The following is a 12,434-nucleotide window of genomic DNA, read 5'->3' as shown; positions in this document are numbered from 1 at the left end:
AGGATGCATTGGAAAATACGGAGAGGAATGTTTGAACAGGAATGGTGTCAAAATGCTAGATTTCTGCCAAGCAAATGACCTACTAATAGGAAACACATTTACAAACCAAAACATCGAAGACAAATATACGTTCGTGGCGGAAGAGAGAAGAGCGAAAAGTTTGATAGATTACATAGTTTATACGATAAAACTAGAAGATAAAATACATAACGTCTTAACTGAAAAGGAACCGGAACTAGCTACAGAGCACAGGATGGTTACTGCAAAACTCGAGGATGAAAAAATAAAGGAGGTGGAAAGAAAAGATTACCAAAGAGTAAAAGTAAATAAGCTCAAATTAGAACAGGTGCGCGAACATTACAAAAAAGAAACAAATAGAAGATTAAGACAACTAGAAAACCAAAAAGAGGCATGGACACTGGAAGAAAGATGGAACGCCTTCAAAGTAGTCATAAAGTCTACAGCAACAGAAATATGTGGAATCAGAAAACATAACAAACTCCATAAAAGAACGAGATGGTGGAACAATGAAGTTAAAACAGCAGTGAAGAAAAAGAAAATAGCATGGAAAAAATACATTGAGACCGAACTGGAAGAAGATAAAGAAGAATACAAAAGGCTGAGACGATTAGCGAAAAACACCATAAAACAAGTAAAAACAAAAACGTGGGAAGAGTTTGGAGAAGAATTACAACAAAACTATGTAACAAATAATAGAAGCTTCTGGACAACAATCAGACATATGAAGAAAGGAAAACATAAAGAAATAACAGCCGTAAGGGATACAACAAACCAAATCCAAACAACTCCAGAACAAATAGCTAAAGTATGGAAAGAATACTATGAAAACAAATTTAGAAATGCAATAATAGATGATAGAAATGAAACATATCAAGATAACGAGAACAAAGAATTAGAGCAAATAAATAGAGAAGAAGTAATATTGGAAGTATCAAACGTAAAAATAGGTAAAGCTGGAGGGGATGATGACATAGACCCGGAAATGGTCAAGTACATGGGAGAAGAAGGGATAAACTGGTTGTTGAAAATATACAAAGAGGCATGGGAAAAGCAGCAAATCCCAAAAGACTGGCAAAGTAACCTTATAGTGCCAATATACAAAAAGGGAGAACACGTCAACTGCGAAAATTATAGAGCAATATGTTTATCATCGGTATGTTTTAAAATATACACGAAAATAGTAGAAAAGAGGCTAAGACAAGAGGTAGAAAAAGAACTGGGAGAAGAACAAGCAGCGTTTAGACCAGAAAGACAGACAAACGATAACATTTACATCATTAGAAATATAATAGAAAGAAGTATTGACTCGGGGGGAAAGCTCATTCTAGCATTCATAGATCTAAGGGCAGCATTCGACTCTATAGAAAGACAAATTATATGGAAATGCTTGCAGAACATGAAAGTACCAAGTACACTGATAAAAATAATTGAAAATATATACGGAGTAGTAAAAGGACGTGTACAGATAGCAGGAGAAAGATCTGAAGAATTCAATTGGGAAAGAGGTATCAAGCAAGGAGACAGTCTTAGTCCGCTACTATTCATAATAGTCATGAATGAATTGACTAGAAATACTGGAGAAAGAACGAACCAAATACAGACAACAATAGGATACCAAAGATTACAGCCAATAAAAATAGAAGCCCTATTGTATGCGGATGACATAGTCCTTATAGCAGATTCCGTGACAAAAATGCAAAAACTCATAAATATATGGACAGAAGAAATAGAGAAATTAAAAATGGAAATAAACATCGAGAAAAGTAAAATAATGGTCATCGGCGAAAAGGAAGAAAATGAAGTAATTATAAAATGCAAAAATACTCAACTGGAAATAGTTACAGCATATGATTATTTTGGAAGTATTATTACCAATGATGGGAAAATAGACCTCGAAATAACAAACAGAACTAAAAAATCAAATAAACTGTACTACGCACTAGCGCCAATTCTGAGGAAAAAAGAATTGTCCCACGAAACAAAAATTAAAATATATAATACGATTGTGATACCGACGATACTGTATACAAGCGAAAATTGGACTTTACAGAAAAAGCATAATAGTAGGATAAATGCAATTGAGATGAGACATTTACGTGCTATAGCCGGAAAGACCAAATGGGATAGAATAAGAAATGAGACAATAAGAGGGATAACTAAACAGGAACCAATAATGAATAAAATAATAAAGAGGCAATTAAACTGGTATGGAAATCTGATGAGAATGAAACCTAGTAGACTAGCAAGGAAAATTCACGAAACAAGGAATATTACAAAAAAGAAAAAAGGCAGGCCGAAGAAAAAATGGATACAGCAAATAGTAGAAGCAGGAAAAATCAAACAGAAAACGCTAGAAGAAATGAAACTAATAGCACAGGACCGAAAAGAATGGAAGAGATGGGTGAATATGTAGCTAAATTAAACCCAAATCCGACACCTGAAAGGGTATAAGGAAGGGGAGAAAGAAAGAAAGAAAAGAGCCTCCACACACACTGTGAGAAAATAACAAACACAGTTGGTGGTATTTTTTGCGAAAAATATAACTATGCAGAAACATAAAACAGTCGTGTGAACTGAAGACATCTGCTTGTCTTAACAATATCCGATCTAAGCGCCGAGGTTTTTAATATCTAAAAGTAACTTAACCATCTGGCAGTCTAGTCAGCATCCGGTTTGATATACTTCGTGCCAAACGAGGGAAGCAACGACCAACAGCGGCAGTAAACATTCGGTCTAAAAATAGCATTAAATCAATAACATATTTAAGGCGAATTTAAGGCCTCTTCTTCTTTCCGTCTCTCGCAAAGTATAATATACACGGCGTAGTCAGAAAGTCAAACCAATTTTTCTTCTTTACATGTGTTGCAAAGTATATTATACAGGGTGTAGTCGGAAAATCAAACCAATTTTTCTTTCCGTATGTCGCAAAGTATAATATACAGAGTGTAGTCAGAAAGTCAAACCAATTTTTCTTTACATGTGTCGCAAAGTATAATATACAGGGTGTATGCAGAAACACAAACAGTCGTGTTAAATGAAGACATCTGCTTGTCTTAACAATATCCGATCTAAGCGCCAAGGCGCCTGGACGTGAGAAAATAACAAATACAGTTGGTGGAATTTTTTGTGAAAAATATAACTATGCAGAAACACAAACAGTCATGTGAAATGAAGACATCTGCTTTTCTTAACAATATCCGTTCACAGCGTATAATCCCATTTGGCTTAAAACAAAAACAACAAAAGTTTGTTTTTTAGACAAACTCTCGGTAAATGAACTCCTCCGACAATTCCCACCGTATCTTGAATCACATCTGGCTTACGGCTTGCAATTACGCAACATAAAAATTCACTGGGATGCAGGATGCACATATGCTCTTCATTAAATGTTATAGCAAGCACAGAACAGGGGCATCCTAAGATCTATTTATCTCTCTTTAAGCAATCAATTTATGTATTCATATTTTTTAAGACAAAAATTATTGAAAATAACCATATAATAAGGTATAGCGCATACGTTGTTTCTGTCTTTTAAAATTATACTCCTTGAAAAATTATTCAATAGATTTTTTAGCTGCATTTTTATTATAATCAGTTGCATGTAGCTACCATTTTTTTTCAATTATTTTTTAAAATAATTCTTATAACTCAGTCAAACTTTGGTTAATACAAAAAATCTTTCTGTAAAAATTAATAAAGTGTCCTTTTATCTTTTCAAATAATTGTCAGAAATACGCAAAACTGTTTTCCTTAATAACCTTTGCTGTCCTCTCCACATAACATAACAAAGTTGAAGCCACACAGAGGTTGGGCTTGCTTTTCAAGAACTTGAATTCCATGTAGGGTTGATACGCCTTTACCCCGGAAGTTTTAATATGGTCTGCTACATAGATTCGTACCTCTGACGTGGCAAATATTGCATCCTCCACTTTAATAGAATGCAAGGTCTGCAATCTTTGTCCCGTTGCTAAGGCCAGTAGCGTGACCAGTTTCTTGGATAATTGTAATATGGTTAATACACTATTTTCCTCCAAAGAATCCAAATAATTGAAAACAACCTGTGGATCCCACGTTAATTTATATTTGGGTCGTGATGGCCTAATCCTAAATACTCCTTTTAAAAATCTTTTAATCAAAATATTCATACTTCACCTTCATAACTCATACTTCATACTCATACTTCAAAATATTCATACTTCATAACTCACAAGAACTCATTATTCTTTAATAATATTAAAGCATACGTTCGACCTGTGTATAGTAGACGTAACGGGGAGACCTCTCCCTAGTGGTGGTCACCATAAGCTTTGTGCTAAATGTCCCGTAAAAATATATTCTACATTAGACAAAATATAGGACATAACTCACAAGAACTCATTATTCTTTTATAATATGGAAGTATACATGGTTAATTAAACTGATTAATATTCACCCTAAATGGTGTCTAGGCTAATATATGTCCAGCTTATTGAGACATTTTGCTAAGATATAGAAAATAAAATTTCAGACGTGTTTCCTGTAACTAAAGGCTATGTTCTTTGCCCTCCCCAAATCTATATTCAGGAAGCATTAAGAGGAGAAAATTCTCAGGAATGAAAATAGAACTCGGAATTGACTGCAATGGAAGAGTCGCGAGGTAGACTTTTGATGATTTGTAGATGAGTTAAAGATGTAAAAGTTGTATTAAGTAGTGGATATAATGAAACCGCATCCCTTTGAAGCCATGGATGCTAGTGATTCGATTAAATGAAATGAGTATTTTGAATGGGTACATGATGAACATTGTATATTGTATGCAGAGGCGTGCGGTCCATGGAAGCGTGGGAAGCACCGCTTCCCTATTTATACGTAGATATAAGAAAATATATTATTAATTAATATTTAAAAATCAAAATTTTTTCCCTAATCCAAGTAATCTACATATTACCTAGGCAATAGGCATTGAAAAATGTTAAAAATTAATCGCGTACGAACGAACTCAATATGCACACAATTCAACTATTCCGTCCACTCCTGACAGAAGCGCATCTCAAAATCACCGCTTGTCATGCAGTTGTCCCGTTTAAAAATTGGTCAGGGTTCAATGACCGCACCCACTAGTCGCGCGAATTTTGGTACTCTGGAAGCGATCGTCCTATCGCCTTTCCGAAAGTGAGATGCCCCGACTGTTACTGCTGCTAAGGGGTGTTTAGGTATTACATACATTCGCTTAAAGAATATTTCGATTTAAATTTTTTGCAGAGATTTTTCCTTTTACTGATCTTTTATTTGACATTTTACAGAAATCAAATGGTATTGCATTTTGTATAAGATAAATTGATGACTTTATTAATACGATAATTAAAAAAACGAGAGCAGTTTAAAAATATTCGGGATAAAACTGAACATATGGGGTTTGAACATGAAAGAAAAATAATGAAGATTGATAATTTTGGAGACAGAGAGACAGAGAAAACAGAGGAAACAAAGAGACCTTTTGATAATATTCTACAACAAATGAATTCTAGCTTTCAAAATTTTAACGATTTAAAATTTGTAATATTATATATCATCTTAATATTTCTAATTATTAAAGCTCGGGAAATATGCACTTAAAAAACCCTAAAATATGCATGCAATATGCACAAAAAACAGTTGAAATATGCACTAAAATATGCTTTTATGCATTAATGCATATAAATAAAAAACGCAGTAATCCTTGTATTGAAGGTGTTTAATTTATTTTAGGCTAGTCACAAATATTTATTTATTTATTGAAATATCTATTACATAGGTTCTTTCCTCCCCTACTATAAGCTAATAACAAATTTTCAGCTTGCTATTAATAAATTTTTTTTTGGTACGCGGAATCCATGCCTATTACATTTTAACGTAAAATTACATTCAGCTTATATTTTTAGACAAATATTTAAAAATTAAAACAATAATTAAATTAAACATATTACTTACCGGTTTGTTACAAACCGTGCAAAATATATGGCTGCCATCAATGATTTTGAACTCTGTTTTACTATGAATCCACTTCTTCAGAAGAATTGATTTACTTGCACTTCGTTTTAGCATTATCAAACACTTTTGATACACACTTACACAGAACTTAACTGAACTAACTACCGTTGCAAAGAAAAATGAATTAAAAATTTGTAAGTCCAGTGCCTTATTGCAGGATAGGCACATGCCGGTATCTTTACAATAGTATTACCATTGTTTAAAAAAGAATTGCCACTGTTTTTTTAACAATGGCATTACCTATAAATCAGTCGCTTTCGAACTGGAAGTTGATACTTGGACATTAGTGGAGTTAAAATTGTTAGACAAGTATATTAAGACGAAATTAAGCTTGATCAATTAAACTTTTTTTTACTTTTAAGGACATAAGGGCAAGTTCTTTAGCAGAACAGAATTCAAAATTATTCTGCACGTTATACCTACCTATTTGAAGCATTATTTGGTTAAAACATCTCATTTTTTGGTAGTAAAAAATATATTAATTTGTCTGGACTAAAGGTGGTAAAATAATATGGCCTGGAAATTATATTTATTTGAATCTGCCGACAGACGATAAATAAACAGCCAGCGTCAACTACAATTTGTTATTTGTTAAGCTTTCGGCTTATGGGCTTCTCGCATTGTCTATAGGTCTATTGTCCTATTATGCTAATACCAAGATATCATTATATTTTTATCTGCCTAGCTAAATTGCATTACTTGTGTCCTCAGATGTTTGTCTGTATTGTGATATATATCTGAAAAAGGCCGAAAATATGCACTTTTAATAAATGCATATGCATTTATACAATTTATCCAAAATATGCAAATATGCACTTAATATGCATTTTGCATATTTCCCGAGCTCTACTTATAATCCTCAAAATAAATTCAAATAATTATTACAAATTTTTGCATACAAAAAGATCCACAGACACCTTGAAACACGCTCAAAGTCCCCAGTCTAAATATCGCAAAGTCCGACCCTGTCGTTATGGGTAGAAATGAGACGGGAATCGTATTCTGCACACAAAGTGTTTTTCAACAGACCACACGCAAAACGAAAGATAATATTCTTCGAAATTTTACGTACCAATAAAACATGTTTCCAATAGACCCCCGATAAGTGGGACACATGGCTATTGCAGTAGGTAGAGAGACAAAGAGATTTTATGGTTTCGGAGACACATTTCTGAGGATTTGTTTATTCTGTAACAGGAAGTTGTCTCATAAATAAGACTAGTAGATATTTGCTAAGTGCTCAGTTATAGAATTCTGGGAACCCAACAGAAATGCGACGCAGTAGAATTCGTGGAAACCCTTGGATGGTGGTCAAGTGGGAGGTCTTGAGTATAATTTTCTAGCAGTCCGATTGGTAGGGAAATGTTTGTTATGATCCCTATTGGTCAAGGTAGGTTATGACTGTTAAATTGGGAAGTAACTTTCTTTTTTCTGAAAGTGGGAACCAAGTTTGAGAAGGTAGAAAGAGTCAGTTCCATTAGGGCCATCATCATGTTCGGTTCTGTTAAGCAGTTCCATTAGGGCCGCCATCAGGTGAAGTTTAGTTTTGAGTTCCAGGAGAGTTCAAGTTGAGTTAGCCTGGAAGGGTCCGTTGCTTGCAGCGGTACCTGAAGGGTTAAGTTAAAAGTGACGGTAAAATGTAATTACCAAGTCTTCGGCCGGCTGAGAACAATAGCGCGGCGATGCAGTGTGATGGATAAGTGGGACTCCGGCAATTTTCGTTGTGGTCAAGCGAATTGTCGTTAATTTGTAGATACCATTTTTGGTATTTTGTTTTTTTTTGTGCAGTCAGAACCAGGAATGATGTCGTATAATTTTTCTATTTTTTTTGTTACTAGTTTCAACCCCCTAGTTGAATACTAAGCTGGCTAGTAAATTTGGGTCCAGTTTAATGAACTTTTGATAATTTTGTTCGAGTAAAAGTAAATTTTGATCCAGTTTAATGAACTTTTAATAAGTTTGTTCGAGTTGAACGAAATAGTTTTTTTTTTTGAGAATGCAGAATGCATCCATAGCTGAATTTTTCTATACTAAAATTTTTGTAATGAACTATGGATAACCATATGTACTGTTGCTGTGGCTATTAACAATGTGAAGTGTTTTGCGCGTAGTGAAATAGCGTTTTGGACTTGCGGACCAACCGGCAGCCAGAAGAAAACAGGACATTCATTGTAAAGGTATCATTTCTATGTTGTGTAGAACTTTTCGTTTCATTTTTTTTTATTTATGGTAATCTGGTCTCTATTTGTAACACCGAGAGACCAGAGATTCATTTTTTTTGCTCTTTAATAAATAATGTTTGATTTACAAAATATAAATTTATTATTTCTTTCCTTCTCTCTTGAATCGTAAGAACATTAAAGAATTGACTGAGTATAGAATTTTGAGTATAAAGTAAATAAGGTAAGTTACATTATAATATGTTGTATATTATGTATATTTTTTATTTGACTATGTTTTCTGTTTTATTTTGATTTATCTTCCTTTGTTTTATTTCTAATTTTTTTTTGTATAAAGTTTGGTTTCCCTTAGGTAACCAATGGCGCCCAATATTTTATTTTTTCTTTATTTTTATTTTACATCCTTATTTCGATTTTTCTATCTTTTAATTTTTCTAAGCTAATAAGAGTATACTATGAACATCTATTAAAGAATTTACTTCCTAAATTCTCTGAGACTAGAGCTTCCGAGGTACTAAAAAATTATGTAGCACGAATTTTGTCAAATCTAAGTATATCTTTATGTTTATCTAATTTGTCGTGCTTTATAAAATGGCGCCCAACTACAGGGGCTGTTCATAAAATGGCGCGCAACGTGCGAGCTATATCTTTTGTCTTTCATAAAAAGGCGCTCCAATTACTGGGGCTATCTTTTGTCTAATTTTTATTAGCTTTCTTACATAAATGACACCCATGCGGGGAATTTTGTCTTTTTTAACTCTTAATTAGCATTCTACAGTATTTTCTATCTATTTTTCAGTACCTATATTCGATTTTAGTTACATTTTATTTGCCTTCGTTCGATCTTAGTCCTTACGATCAGCTGTAACCTATATTTTTACGGCGCGAGAGATTTTGAACCCTCCGCATATAGCAAATCTTCGATCCCAGCCGTCAGCCGATGCTCTGACCGGCGAGAATCATAAACCTTTTTCGATTACGGGGGTATGGCAAACAGTTGTTGAATTTTTACCCCGTTGCATTTGGTATTTTGTGTTTGATTTATGAAAATAAATACTATTATTTTCAAATTTTATTATTTTTCGTGTAGTAACTTATCTACTCAGCTCAAAGTCTTACGATCAAGAGAAAGGATCATTTATTGGTTGTGTTTATGTTTTACAATGTATTGTAAAAAATCTTTTTTCGTTAAAATAACGAAGAAAACTGTAAAACTTTTTCTGTAATTGATTTAATAGCACTGGCGGATCCAGGGGGTGTCACGGGGGTCATGACCCCCCCATAATTGTAAACCCACGTATCCTAGGGTTGGTAAAAGTAAGTGACCTTGCATCAGAGATAGGTAATTAAATCACCCTCAAGATCCCATGACCCCTCCCAAACAAAATTTCTGGATCCGCCACTGTTAATAGAAACATTCAGCTAATGATTTTTAGACAATAACCTTTTCTTTGTCTAAAATAACGTAATTCAATTTAATTTTCATTTTTTTTTTGTCGTTAATATTTTTATTTTCGACTTTAGCTTATTTTTTAATAACAATTTTTAAATATTTTCATATCATTTAACAGATTAACTATTAGGTAAAGCCTATATATTTTGTTTTGCCATTTTGTTTACGTATTTTTGGAATCTGTTGAGATGTTCGACGGATTAATAATCTGTTAGGTTTGAAAATTATTTTTTTTGAGTTATTTTGTGTTGCGGTCCAAAAACCTTTTTTATTTTTACTTTGTAGGAGACCAGCTTGATAAACGCGTTGTTTGTCTGTGATAGCGAACTTTCCTACAAGTTAAATTTTTTAGTATGGTCGATTGTAGTACTTATTTTATTTTTTTAACATCAGTATTTGTGGTTTAATTTTTGTGTTCTTAAGAGATTTTCTGAAAATTTTCAGGGCTTACAGTCTTTTAAGAGATTTTAGTTTCGATGGTAATTTCCATTAGGAATTTACACGTTCGATAATTATCTTCCGATGGTGGGGTGGATACACTCTACACGTTCGGTATATTAGTTTCGATGGTGGAGTTTTGAAAAAAAAGTCTACACGTTCGATATTTTGGTTCGATGCAAGTTCGTCTGACGTTCTTAGCAATCGATTTTGTTTTGAGTTGTTATTAGAACAAATTTTTGGGTGTAGCCCACAGCCTATGTTGTGTTTGTTTGTTAGTCAACTCACTTTATTGTTAGACCACCTTGATTTTTTTTGTACTACATTAGATTGACCCAGTAAGAACATATACGGTTCTTTATTTTATTTAACGTTTTTTTGAAGTTTTGCCGACGGATGGTAAACATTTTTTTGCTTTTGGTTTGCTTTGATTTGCTCTTGCTTATGGGGTCTGTACAAGAATTCATCTGTACTCAGTAGATATATCTTAAAAACATCCTGTAATTATCTACGGTAATTACTTTTAGTTATTTATGTCATCATAACAACATTACAACCTTCATTCGATTATATAAATATTGTTATCCTAGATCACGATTCACTAATAATTGCAGAGTCAATTATAAACACTTTTCATGGTCGATGCTGAATAGGCATTTCTAAATATATAAACAGTAAAACTATAACAAGGGAATTCATATTATTATATTAGACATTCGTCATTCTATTTTGGTGATCAGACGTAATATTTCCACATTAAAGATAGTGTCTCTTTCTACACGAGACGTTCTTTGGGTGCGGTGCTACCAGCTTATGATCATGTGAGTGTAAATAAAACAACTCAACAAGTAAAAGCGTATCAATTATTCCACCCCTCGGATAAGGGATAACCACCCTCACCGGGAGCAGATAGCCTTAGTGCCCAGGGCTGTCATATGGCGATCCAAGACCAGGCGAGAACTCAGAACTAGCAGTCTAGAACGAGAAATGAGAAAACACGTCAATGTTCAGGCACCTAGACCACCTTAGACAACAGTGTGGTATGTAAAATGGATGGAGACATCAGGCCGACGCGGAGCTGAAAATGGAATAGTATGGAGATGGAACATCGTGGGACAATGGAAAATGGACAATGCTATGGAACGTGCAGCGAGGACTTGTGATACGAACAAAGACGTGTAAAAGTGGTAAGTCCATATTAGCTATTTTTATGGTATTTCCTGATTAATATAAAGTATAAAGTATGAACATTATGTGCTACCTTAATTACATTAATATATGTTTCAAATTTACCTATTTTTACTTAATTATTCTATTCTATTACCAATATTTATCAATATACAAAGATTTTTTTTACCCTCATATTAAGTTATTATAGGACGCAATGATACAATTTTATATGATTTTTTACATATTTATCAACGTATACTTTATCCTTGCTAACCTTTATTCATTTATTATTTGACTACTGATTTTTAGTACATTTTTGCAATTTTTTATGATTTTAATATTTGCTATCGTAAATATACCTATCAAAATAAATATACGATATAACAAATATACGCTATATGCATAATACATTTAAATTATTATTCTAACTACTTACTTACAAGGGTTAATATAACGTTATTTATTTTTGAATTTTTTATTACCACTGCAATTTTTACATATTTTTACCATATATTGACGTATTATTTTATCTCCATATTTTTTACTATATATCTATATACTACATATCTATATACACCGTAAGACTATCGAATTTATATTTTCGCTAAGAAGTGCAGAAGCTGAAAAAAAAATTATGTATAAATGAGTAGCAACAAAGTTACTTGGGAAGATTTTGTCAAAATAGTTGAGGAAATTGCACAAGAAATAGACAGGCAAAGCAGAAGAGTCTTAAAGAAAAAAGTTCCGAAATCTAAGGACATAAAGGAAGAAGTGACGACACAGCTAATTAAAGCTTATAACAAGTTCACGCAATTGACTAGGAAAAACTGGGAAGCACTTTCGGACAAACAAAGGGAATCGTGCAACAAATATTTTGGAAAAATCAGAGACAAAGTTATACGATCATTTCAAGCAGTAAATGTGAGAACAGTGGTTCCAAGTTCAATACATCAACCAATCGACAAGGAAGTTGAAGAGGAACAAAGCGATGAGGAAATAGAAGAAGGAAAAAGCGACGAGGAAGGAGAAGAAGAAATAATTAACGACGGAATAAAAGAGGAAAAAGGTGACATAAAACAAGATATAACAATATTAAACATGGCTTTGACAATCAATGAATTTTTGAATATCGCAAGCAAGATATTGCCCAACGAGTTCGATGG

The sequence above is a fragment of the Diabrotica virgifera genome, chromosome 5 (assembly GCF_917563875.1).
Source record: "Diabrotica virgifera virgifera chromosome 5, PGI_DIABVI_V3a".
NCBI lineage: Eukaryota > Metazoa > Arthropoda > Insecta > Coleoptera > Chrysomelidae > Diabrotica > Diabrotica virgifera.
Note: the sequence above shows the minus strand (reverse complement) of the source record.